Source organism: Anguilla anguilla, chromosome 4, assembly GCF_013347855.1.
Source record: "Anguilla anguilla isolate fAngAng1 chromosome 4, fAngAng1.pri, whole genome shotgun sequence".
Classification (NCBI taxonomy): Eukaryota; Metazoa; Chordata; class Actinopteri; order Anguilliformes; family Anguillidae; genus Anguilla; species Anguilla anguilla.
In genome coordinates, this window is record NC_049204.1 from 26,080,572 (window position 1) to 26,093,954 (window position 13,383).

Below are 13,383 nucleotides of genomic sequence, written 5' to 3' on the forward strand. Positions count from 1 at the left end.
CTTTCTGGGGAAGTGGGAGGATCCGAGAAGGAGAAGCAAAGGAGTGAATTGTTTGGGAACTCAGTCATCCAAAAAACGGCCTTTCAATTTGAGAGCTTGGAGAGCCCAACAAAATATCTTTGGTGTCGTAGTAATGACTAAAGAGGTAACGCCTAAGAGTTAAAATAAAACCGACTCCTTGGATTTAAGTTCATAGAAAGAGGAAATTTGCACGGCATTAGTGGGAAAAACACTACGGTACAACTTTAGGTACGTTTTATTTTTATTATGTTTCCAGTCATTTTCCGAAACGTAAATTTTTTAACGGCTGCTTTTTGAAAATAGTCATAAATTGTACTTATACAGTATTAAACGAATTGTTATTTACGCCTAAATGCCGTTTGTTATCAACACAAGTCTTGTTTTGGTTTGTGCCCACGCTTAGAGTTGTGCGTGGTGCAGTAGTTAACACGGTTGTGTGCAACAGTTGTTCTGTTTCGAGGACATTGTGTTTTTTCTCCCTCTCTTTTGGGAGGAATATCTAATTAGAGATTAATTTGTGAAGGCGAACGGTGTGCAGTGGTTATTACACTGATGCGGCGGAATTCGGCAATAGTAAGAACTTATTTTATGAACGCACTTTTGATGTCGTGCGTGGTCCAAGAAGTTAAAGCATAACTCAGCTGCTTTTTAAATTTTAGGTTAATCTGTTCCAATGTCTTTATTTTTGTGTGTTTGCATTCAAAATAAAACCGCAATGGAAATATGCTTTAAAGCCTCTTTCCCCATCACGGGCAGAAAATATAAAATTTGTAACAGGCCGCAGACCTGAGTGGCCATGGAGAACACTGCTCCGAGGCACTGCATAGAAAATTGCCCTCTTGAACCAAAAGGATTGTTAGTGTGTATGCATTGTAGGTTATGGGCAACTGTTTTGACACGCTACTGTGATTTTTGTACGGAAGTTGTGACTTTGATTTTTTTTAACGCGTTTTGCTTAAAAGAACTTCATTGACATCTAGGCATCACTCAAGCTCGGGATAAACCCAGAAGTTCCGCTTCCAAAGTTTCATTTGCATTATAGCCTCTCCCTCGGCTATGTAGCCTACCCAGATTACAACATGAATCAGAAAATGTAATTAGCGACGTTGTTCTTTGGAAAATATTGCCCAGATGTTTGGAATGGGGTACTATGTTTAATTATTATTTTTATTACGGAATACCTCCCATATAGTTGCTAAGGATAATTAAACGACACCAATCGTGCATTTCGTTTAAACCGAAATATAGTTACGCAAGTGTGAACGCGCGACCCAGCAAGGAGGACAGTCGCTTGGAAATTGCGGAATGATGGGGCTCAGATTTCAAACCCCAAGTGCGGTTGTGTTATTTGGATTATAGCTCTGGCCGACAACCTCGCCTGGAGCTTCGAAGATATATAAGAGACGCGTGTCGGCCATTTTTTGAAATAACTGACATTATTTAGATAATGCTGTTTCTGTGGTTGGTCTGCAAACTTGCCCGAAAGAAACAATATACAGTAAAACCTTACAAGCATATCACTAATATTGATATAAAAACACTCAGTTGGTCATAACTTGTATTTTGTTTCCGTAATTCTGAGAAGCATTTGGTATTGGTAATTAAATTATGTGCATCACAGTTTAATGATAATTGCCTGGCTGTATCTTGTGTGTACTGTTGTGGTGTTTTATACTGCATTGACATTTATAGTGGGTACTGCTTGACTCTGAACTCAGATCTTTATCGCTGAGTTCAGAATCGTCAGTGACCAGACCACTGTGTACAACATCAGTGTGTCCCTTTAGCAGTGTACTTGCACTGTGTGTGGAGTGTACCTTGACAGTATATCCAGATAACAGTTTTTCTTTCTTAGCAGTTGTATGATAACATATTTTAGTAATTGTGAAAAAGTTGGAAAGTCTTAAATGCTTTGATCTGAGCTCTTCTGGTGTAAGCTTGCTCTGTCATAACACCCAACGGGCCTCCATCTGCAGGCTCTGAGAAAGTGAGAGCACTGTTTGTCCCCCTCTGTTTGAACCATCACACACACTTGTAGGATTGTGTATTTTTTAAGCTAGGAGTTTTAATGTGTAGTGGAAGTGTAAGATTGCCCAAAAGAGCGGTAGCATTTTATAATGTGTAAGACAGGTGTATGGTGGTAAAATGTGCAAGGGAGGTATAGGGTATTGTCATTTGTTAGCGACATGTAGGATTGTGTATGGGAACTGGAGCTGACTATTGGACTGGGGAAGTTTTACTTTTATTCCTTTCTTGCAGATATTGATTGAATGGCAGAATTTATCCAGAATCCACAGAATGATCCATGTTTCTCTTTCCTCTTCTTCGCTTCCTTCTTCTGCCTCCTTCATGCTAGGTCATTCCATTATCCATGTATTTCCAAATAGAGTTTTCATGTTCAGATAAATCCCAGGAGCATGTAGTCATAAGAGCAGAAATAAAAAGGGAACTTGTGTAGCAGGGGTGTAATTGAACCTAAATACCCTATTTGGAAATGGGCAGATTGTGTTACATACAGATGTTTTTCTTCCCAGCTTGACCAATGATATTTGAAATGATTTGTTGTCGAGTCTTATAAATCCCATGGTACTACAGAAAAAAAACTGCCTTAAAAAAGTAAGAATTAAAGAGAAACCAGCCATACTTTGCAATGAATCAAAGAATGTGTTTACAGACACACACATGCATAAGCAGGTGCACATACACACACACACATGCAGGTATACAGTCAGCTTAGTTTCAATCATATATCTTTGACTATTTGATTGCTACCAAAAATAAAATCAGCAATGGTGGCAGCTGTAGCCAGTAGTGTTTTGCAGTCAACTTTTAATTATGTTGCCTGCTTCTGTGTTTCATCATTTACATGTGCATTAACATAATTAGTGGGAACAAGTTTGAGGGAATCTAGCTGCAGTAGCTTGATTGACGAGCTAGCTGACAGTGACCTGCTCACTAACTGGCAACATCCCTGTATTACTTTGTTCTGTCTGATAGCAAATTAGCAAAATGTGTCTAATTATTCCCATTTTCATCACATTTCCCTGCGGCTTCTGCCTGACAGACAGGTACGACAATATTACGTAACGGAAACACAATAACTTGCATTTTAGCCTATATGGAGTAGAGAGAATCTAAAAACCCAGCTTTTACCCAAATATGATATTTAGTGTAATGATCTTACTTTTACGCCAATACAGGTTTCTATACAATTTGGCTTATATTTTTACTTGATAGTAACAAACTTGCCAATGCAATTGGCGCAGGGCAATCGTGGTGCTAACACGATCTGATTCATTTTATGTTTTGCTTTCAATATCCGATGGACAATTTTCTTTGCCACAAATGGTGCTGGTCGAAGGATTTGTCTTTTATACCAATACAGCTAGCCTACAATTGTAGCTATTTGATTTTAGAAATAGAAACTACATACATGGTACTGGAAAACGTGGGCTAGTTAAGCTAGTAGCTCTGCCCAAGACTAGATATAGAACTCTACTACACATACACACACACACACAAACACACACAAATGTTGGCTAGTGGTTGTACGCAGTATTATTAAGTAGACTCAAAAAATAAATTGTTGGATTTACTAAATAAATAAAATTGTTGGATTGGATTTGCTTAATAAAATTATAGACAATTATAGACTCTCTCTCTCTCTCTCTCTCTCTCTCTCTCTCACAGTCTGAGCTGCCTATGCAAGTTGTGCAACCATTTTCAATAGTTGACTTGCATTTTTTAGCAGGACCGCAAAAGCAGGACCAGCCCTACAAACGCAAATGTCTGAGTGAATGATGAAGTTACACCATTGGTCGGCCGAGTTATGAAGTTACACCATTGGTCGGCCGGATCACGTGTTAGGTCCAGCCATGTACTAGGTTTTGACCTGGTCTTGTTTTGGGTTGTGTTGGGCTAGGGGCTTAGTATAAAATACATGTGATCTTGGGTTGGGCTGAGCTTGGGCTTCAACTCACTCAGGCTGGGCCAGATCAGGTCGGACTTAAATTTTCAGGTCCATTGGGAACTCCATTGAGAGTGTCCACTTCAACCAAGAGTACTTTGTCCTGGAAAATAGTGAATGGCGCTTTGATACAAATTTTCCAATCAAGCGTAACTAATTTTGCTCATGTAATCGCACAAAATTCATTCGCTGCAATCGTGTGATGAAGTTGATAAAGCATTGGGGTGGGGATGAATAATTTTGGACGCTGTAGTTATAGAAATGATAAGCTTAGAACTCCACGGAGATAACACCACTAAGAAATATTCAGGATTTCACTGAAATGAAGACCTGGAATAAACTGAATAGAACAGCTAGCCTACATGACACAAAATTATTGTGTGCAGTCCTAGCAAACGACCAAAGCTGTGTGTTCTTTGTGCAATTGATAAGAGGAGAGAGGCGGTGCATTGGCTATGTGAAAGTGTACTTTAAGGAGAATGGAGGGAGGTGTGCTGAATTTGAATATTGCACTCTGTATTTCTTTAACTACGTTTCCATTTTGTGTTTTGTCATGAACATTTTAGCGCTTATCTTAGTGTTTCTGTAATATGCCTTGATACATTTTTTCCTTAGCTTATATAACAAAATTGCCATAATTTAGAAATAAAAACGTTGAAATTGATTCAGTTGCGTCCTTTATTTCAAGAAAATTGTTTTGCAATATGTGGTTTTCATAACCCAACATGCGTTTCCTTCAAGCAACTTTTCCGTATAGCTGTGGATATTGTGTCTCCCCATCACTCTAGACTGCTCCCAGCTCATGTGCTGGAGCTTGTCTCCACAAAATACAACTAGTAAGTGCATAATAGCTAAAGATGCATTCCACCCAGGGAAGATTTTAGATTTGTTATTCAATTTATCGAAGCTTATGCAAATCAAACATACTGGTAAAGTGGGGCTTCAACAAAGGGGAGAAAAAGTGTTAACAAACAAAATACAACAAAACATGTTGGTCTAATGATCTGTGGTTTTTTATTTCATTAGGAGTTCATAATATACAGTAGTTCATAATGAACATGCAGAATAGTTTTTGAATTATGAAAGCATTTGTTTCAGTTTATAATTGACATCAGTGCCCATCATGTAGGGGTGGTGTTGGTATTCATGAAGTTTGTACTGTGCATTTCAGAGTAAAAATGAACTATTTTTATTTATAAAAACATTTTGCCTTTGTTTGAAACTTGATTTGACTGTTTGTTTACCTCAGTGTTATCGAAGCCTATTATGACTACGCATGTGAAGCATTGTTTGTTAAATACAGCTTTAAAAACCAAATCACCTGTTGTTAAACTGGACTATTATTGGTGTCATTGTAAAACCGTGACTTTAATGCTTTAATATTGCAACAATTGCAGTGCTGTTGATTATAGTGGTAAAAATCAACAAATTTTGGCATTTGAGAGAGCATTTGAGTTAAACCCCACCCACGTCTGGTTTACGCCAAGCCTACTTTTGTTTTTATCCAAATACAAATACAATCCAATCCTTCTTTTAAAATGCATGCTTCTGATGCTTGAGCAGCCATCACTCCAAGCCTATAAATACCCCAACGTTTATTGTAGTCGCAAGGTTGGCTATGTATTACATTTTTGAAATCATGTCTAGGCCTATCATGCTGGCTGTGTAATAAACTCCAATTATCAACATTCCAGCGGTAGAGGCCCCCTTGAGGGCATACCACTACTATTGATACTGCAGTGATCGTGCAGAATTGTAACATCTCCATACTTTGATCACAGCATAGGCTAGATTGTGGTACATCTGTTAAGTACTTAGGCTACGAATGTGATCACTATTAAAGTATATATGACAGGGCAAGCTCGGGAAGGGCTGGGGCCCCAGTGCTGCCACACTCCCTGCACCCCCCAGCCTCTGCTTATGAGTCCACCACAAGATGGCAATGAAGCCATTATAACCTAGTCAATCAAATAAAAAATTAGCTCAGTCCCAGTTTGACCTATATCTAGCATTTTGAATTTGAGTCTCAGTTACACATCTAGCAGGTGCGGATAAGTCTTATGTCATTTTTAAAAACTATTTTAGTTATTTAGCCATCATGAAGTGGCTGGGCAATGATGCGCCACTCCAGAAGAGTCGTACATCGTTCTGGTTGCCTTCATTGGTAGCACATAAAGCTTACTGTTCCAACAGTAACTTGCCAGTCTTGCTTATTGCATTGATAGCTATCAACATAGTTATGTATCATAAATGCACTGGCTAACAGAAGCAAGATGTATTGTGTGCTCCCAGATTTAAACCCTTTGCGCATATGCCAAATCAGGCCAGTCCATGCCCATTTAGGAGGTACCCTATTTAAAGCTTTATACCTCTAGATGTGAGCATTTCAGAGACTTGAAAATTTATTAAATGAAGCAAGACATTTGTGCCATTTACAATAATAACTTAGATTAGTTTATATTCATAATTTTGGAAGAAATAAAGTGGCACAAAGGCAATTGTCTAGGCCAAAAAAGCAAAAATGAATTAGCAGTTTTTTGGTTTGCAATGAAATACTGAGAGATCCTGTATATACAACAGGTTAAACTACACTTGTCCTGGATCAAAAACTCATTGACCACAAGTTCATGAAATCTTAGGGTGGATATGTAGAAGTACTAAAGATCTATGGAGCAAAAGCTAAGCAGTGTACCCAGTGTCTCCAAATCTATCCAAAATGTCTAAATTATGCATTGCTGTAAATCAGAACATAATCATGTATTTCACTACAAATCAACTGTTTTGACTCAAGAAACTCACTATTGCATCATTTATAAATGGGAATTACAAGCTTTCAGTCAGTACAATGGTCTAAAATATCTAGGGGTCCTGAAACATATCCAAAATCTCTCATAAAATGCTTTTTGTCCATTATAAAGCATATAAATGTGCCCCTTATGAAGGGTTAAGATGAAGCATTGATACCAGATTTAAAAAAATATTGCAAAAACATTATCACACAATGTGGTACAGTACCTAAATGTGTAATCATTGTATGTTTTTCTGTACTCTACATTATGAAATGGTTTCTTGTATGGGGATGGGATGACATTAAAACAATATTCAGCTGTCCACTACATTTTGGCAATGTTCCAGTTCAGGTTACATCCGGTCACTACTTAGCTACCAATGAATGCTTATGTTACAGAAATATCCTCATTATACAAATAACACTAACCTATTTAAAGACAGTCAATTAAAAAAATAACGATAAACAAAATAGCAGTAACACTTGGACGATGATATCTTATCTGTGTTTAGCAGATAGAGAACACAATCAGAATCAATGCTGTCGTTCCCCAGTTCTGACATAGTCCAGAAAATTGTATATCAGCTAGATCTATCATCAAACATATGCCTTAGCCATGCTCAGAAGTTTTCAAGAATAATAATGTTTTCCAAGAAATGACCACAGTCATCAATAAAGTTTCACCAGATGCAGTGTCTTTTATTTCTACCACAGAGTGAATGCATAATGCAGCAATAATAAGATACAACTTTTGGTTATGCTGAGCTATAAAACGCCATTTCAATAGTAAAATTAGACATTCATCATTAGAAAGCTCATTCTGTTACATCTTGGATAGATTAATTGTCGATCAAGCCAGATTGTACTACAACAACAACAAGGGCAACAACCCGTAAACAACGTGTGGTATTACGCACAGCTATTTGTGAAGGTACCCAGGTGTCACAAATGAGCATATATTTCACAAACGGATTGTCCAAAACAATATATGACGACTCAGTCTCAAAAGGAACATCTGTACATGTAAAACCAGTGCTAAGATTGTATATTTTTCCATATTTAGTCGCAGACAGTAGAATGACATGGTATAATTTTTGAAAAATTCCTCTTGTTTATTTCAGTGCTTAGTGAGCAGCGTTTTTCACCGCTGTACTGGCATATCTTTTCAGCTATCGCTGGCTTTTTCTTGTTGCTACGACGGAATACAAATTTTATGTGGTAATGTTTTGGATGTTTTCATGTATGCCCAGATATATACTATTGTCCAGTGTGTCATGCGTGGGGGGTGTAGTTACAGATGTGACTGTAGGGAGGGGTGTTTGGTAAATGGACGACCAGCGCGACAATGGTGGCACTTAGAAACTCTTCAGCATAGTTGTCGTGTATTGTCTACTTATAAAGCTAGAACACACATGAGTTGTGTTTTCAACTCATAATTTGGTTTGCAGGAGCACAGAATGTCTGAATTTAAAAAACCTAGGACGCCGGCATCATAGCCACTCGGGGATTGTTCCAGCAACTTCTCTTAATAAGCCAACTAACCGATTTGCATGAGGCCTGCACAAATATAGTCAGGGGACACTTCATTTTCAAAGTTATGTAAAGAACGTTTTCATGTGAAATTCTGGCTGCAGTTCATTATTATTATTATTATTTTTATTATTAATAATAATAATAATAATAAATAACAAGAAACATGGGTATCCTACCATATTATCCTAGGTCTAGGAGGGGCTTAGGATGCAGATTTGTAAAGCGGTCAATCATAGCTTCCTCTTTTATATTTTCAAGCACATCTTTTCCTTTTGAGATGACAGCTTAAGTTCTTTAAGCATGTCTGGCCCATGGTATTGCGTAACCTTTGTAGAGGCGCCTCAGAATGCTAAAGGAGCACTCAAAACTACAGCTGCTTACTGGTATTGTTAGTGCAGCCTGAACAGTATTTTTCAAAAATGGAAACATGAGAGGATCCAGCGAATTGTACACAGCTTGTGTGTCGGGAATGATCAGTATCACTTTTACGTGACGGGTAGTTCCTGGCAACTGTAATTTCTTGCAAGGGTAACTGGATTTTGTAATGTTTTGCAGTTTCACTACGGCACTCCTCAGACATTACGTTTTTGGACTTTGGAGGGCAGGCTTGAATTCGACTCATTAGTTTACCATTGATGCCAGAAAATCATGGGTCTAGCTCGCTAACCATGCGATCAGTGTAGGGGAGGAACAGCTGCATTTTGTAACAGTCGACATGGCTGAGGGTTGCGCTCACTCCACATGCCGTTTCCACGGTGTAACCTTCCATTCTCTTCCGCTGCTTCCTTTTTCGATCAGATGTCTCATCGATGTTACTGGTCTTGCAAAGCACCCTAGCTTTGCTATAGAGCTGCTCTGCCATATTGGTGGACCGCATCGCTTTCAGAGCGCTGTATACAGGCTCTTTAGTGTTGGCCGCCTCCGCCAGATCACACTGAAGGAACGTGCGAAATGTGAAACTTAATAAGAGCATATACAGTCGAAAGTTTGCTAAGTTTTGCTAAAAGACCGCTGTGGGTGAGTTAATGCTCGAGAGGCATTGAGTGAGGGCAGGAAAATTGGCAATCACCAGTTTTACAGACGGTATTTTGCATGACCAGTGCATTTGGGACAGGCTAATGTGTCCTGTATACGAGTTCATGAAAAGTATTTGCCCCCTTGTTTTCCTCTATTGCATATTTGTCAAACTGAATGTTTTCAGATATTTAGATAAAATGTAATTTTAGACCAGGGGAACTGGAGTAAACACAAAACACATTTTAAAATTATTTTATTTAATGATAGAAGTTTTCAAACTTTCTGTCTTTCACATTGCTGTGGAGGAATTTTAGCTCACTGTTCTTTGCAGAACTGCTTTAATTCCGACAAATTAATCAGTTTTCGAACATGAACTGCTTGTTTCAGGTCCTGCCACAGCATCTCTTTTGGGTTCAAGTCAGGACATTGTCTAGGCCACTCCAAAGCTTTAATTTGGTTTCTTTTCAGCCATTTGGTTGTGGACTTTCTTTTGTGTTTTGGATCATTGTCTTGCTGCATAAATAAATTGTGCTTCAGCTTCAGCTCATGGACAGATGACCAGACATTCTCTCTAAGGATTTGCTGGTACATAACGGAATTGAATGTTTCCTTCAATAATGGCAAGTTAACCAGGTCCTGAAGTATCCCCACATTGTCACACTACTATGACTGTTGATATGATGTTTTAACTGAGAAATGCTGTATTTGCTTTAAGGCAGACATAATGGGACCCGTGTTGCCCGAAAAGGTCCACTTTTGACTCATTTGTCTAGAGAACATTATCCAGTGGGGATAATCTAGGTGCTTTTTTGCAAATGTGAGACAAGTATTGATGTTTCTCTTGGTTATCAGTGACCTCCCCCCACCTTGTTGACCTCCCATGAATCCCATTTTTGCCTAGTCTCTTTCTTATTGTGGAGTCATGAACACTAACCGTAACTGAGGCCAGAGAGGCCTGCTGTGTTTTTGGATGTCCTTCTGGGATCTTTTGTGACTTCCTGGATGAGTTGTTGCTGCACTCTTTGAGAAATTATGGCAGGCTGGCCACTTCTGGTAAGATTCACCTCTGTGTTTTACCAGTCTCAATTTGGAGATAATGGTTTGGTGGAGTCCCAGAGCCTTAGAAATTGCTTTGTAACTCTTTCCAGGCTGATATTTCAACAACATTTTTCTTCATCTCTTCTGGAATTTCCTTTGATTGTAGTATAGTGCGCTTGTAGAAACTTTGTGGTGACTACTTCATTCTCATGGTAAGGTTCAATGTGAGTCAGGTTTAGTTTCAACAGAGCTGGCTGTAGTCACGACATCTAGTCATCTAATTAGCCATTAAACTGGGTTAAATAGTTGATTGAGTGGGGGGAGGGGAGTACCTTTTCACTTGGGTGATATGAGCACTTGGGTGATATGAGCATGATAACTATTTTCATTAAATTAAATAATTTAAAAAACGTGTTTGTCTAATATTACATTTTGTTTAAAGGTCAGAAACCATTTTGTGCGACAAGCAATAATAGAGGAAATCGGGAAGGTGGCAAATACTTTTATCGTGGCACTGTAATAGGTGACAACAAAAGCCTGCATAGCCAGCCGCCTAGCAGAAATATGTATGGCCACCCCTGGTATTGGCTGTCTGCTTGGACCCTGTGTATCACTGCTTGCAATTAGCCTATATTTAGGGGTCCAAGCAGTGAAGCTGCTCTTTTTTTGTTTGCTCTATTTGCTCCATTTCTTGCTATCTTTTTTCTTAAACAGCAATGCTCCTTCTTCATTTCTGTGCACCTGACATCCTCCTCCACTTTCCTTTTCCTACTGCAGTATTGAAAAAAAAGTTTAGGATTGCATCTTTAGCATTTGTCTTTCAAAGTCTCTTGGCTTCCTGTAGGTCTTTTTTAAGCCTATGTGCATATTACAATATTTAGCCTAATTACTCTTTGCTTTTGAGAGTAATTTTTTCCCCTCAGACTCTCCCATATGGCTTTGGTCATCCACTGGAGAGACTGCTTCTTCAACCTACTTTTCCTTATCTTTGGAACAAATATACATTGTGCCTCAAGAATAACCCTTTTAAACCTGCCCCACTTTTCATTCACGGTCTTTCAGTCATAAAGGGGTGCCAGTCAATGAAATTCAGTGTAGCCAAATGTAAAAGTTCTGCATGTGGGAAACAAAAACATTAGGCAAGATTACTTTATGGGAGAAAAATTGGAAGGCGCTCAATTTGAAAAAGACTTGTGTGTAATGGTTGAAGCCTTTCAGGTTCTAGGCACTGTGCTGTAGCAGTAAAAAAGGCCAACAGGATGCTGGCATATACAGCCAAAGGTATTGTGTATAAATCCAAGGAATTTATACTTATCTTATACAGTACATTTGTTAGACCACACTTGGAATTTTGTGTGCAGTTCTGGGGACCATACTACTAGAAAGGCCCTGGAAAAAGTTCAAAGAAGAGGAACTAAATTGATTCCTCATGTGAAAGATAACAGCTGTGAGGAAAACCTAAGATGCTTAATCTCTTAAAGTTTAGTAAAAGGAGACTCAAGGGTAGTCTGACAGTAATCAGAGCACTAGGTACAGTTTAGTCTGGAGCATTGTTGGGCTGAATGGCCTGTTCTCGTCATTGTTATGTTATGAAAGTTGGACATAACCTTTGAGACGTCCTTTGAAGGCTGACTAACTTAACTAAATATAAATTTGAGTTAGGTGGGAAACTGGCTAAAATGGTTTTCTGCTTGTTTTAGCTAGCTAGGCAAGCTGTAACTTAAGCAAATTAGTCATGGAACATTTAGCAGCTGAAGCAATTTGGACGAACTAGGTGTAGTTATGTAGTCTATGAAATATAGAAAAATCCTAAATTGCAGGAAATTCCAAAACTGAGGATTCATTTCTCAAAAAGTCTTGTTCAAAAATACCATCCTCCTTTCATAGGATTGGTTTGTGTAGAGGCTGGTCACGGCGGTATGCCCCGGATGTTAAAATTTTAATTTTTCACGAACAAATAGCATGGTGATTTTTATCGCTGCCTGAGGAGAGAGCAACCCATTCTCACCTGGTTACCAGTACCTGTTACCTGTTGTCTGACAGGTTTTTTTTTTTTTTTTTTTTTAATGGCAAACTGCCTGTACTTTTTCAATGAGTTTTCAATGACTGATTATTTTAAGTCCAAATATTTTGGAAAAGTCATTGAAGGAGGAAGGTAGGCTGTTGCATCTGCGGTGTTGGAGTAAGTTGAATGTTAATGTCCAAACGCCCCATGGCCCTGCCACTGGCCTTTTAAGTGTTAACTAGCTGGTGACAAGAAAATATAAGTGTCGTTATTTTGAACCCGCACTCAAACATTTCGTGTAACGATTTTGGCTATTCATTATTCATCTTGTGATTGCATTATCAACTTGGCGCACTATCTAGCAAACTTTAGCTAGTTAAGCTGGTAACCGCCCTCTTCGTGTTCTCACCAGCTGACGAGAGCATAGGCATCTATAGCAGAATTGAGTGATCAGTACACATAGGAATTATGTTTTTAGTTGTGATGATTGTAATTTTCCCCTTAGACCTTATAGGGCATATGACAACTTCTGAGAATTAATATGGGGCAGATGCCCCCCCTATAATAGCTCCAATGCCCCCCATTCTTCCATCATGCTTCCTGGGGGGCGTGCCATCCCCATTGAGGAACCCTACTCTAAGACATTGTTTGATTTATGCCTGATTTCATTGCCATTGGGGCTCAAGAGTTTAATCTTCGATCCATGTTCACTTTCCTTCCATGTTAGGCTAGCTAATTGTTTTTTTAAATGTCTTAATTAGAAACTGGATCGTATGATTCATCACTTGACCGTGCCATTGGAGTGCCTGGCTGTGGGGACCCCAGGATGATAACTATTGAACTAGTGACAGAGTGTGGTGGAAACAAACTGGACGCCCTATGTATAATATCTGCAACGGAAGACACTTGTTATTGTTTGTCGCAACACAGCGGACAAGCTGTTTGTTTTCAAGTGGCAGTTGATTTTCTCATAATGTTACTTCCACACTATTCATTTTCTGATTGTATCAAAGT

At 38.7% G+C, this 13,383-nt stretch overlaps 1 protein-coding gene across 1 annotated transcript in view; it reads left to right on the forward strand.

Moving 5' to 3' along the window:
- Positions 1-13,383, forward strand: part of boc (BOC cell adhesion associated, oncogene regulated) — a 31,857-nt gene continuing 18,474 nt past the window's right edge. Inside the window, exon 1 of the mRNA XM_035415546.1 lies at positions 1-249. The gene's annotated coding sequence lies outside the window, so the exon portion shown is untranslated. The remainder of the gene's footprint in view (positions 250-13,383) is intronic.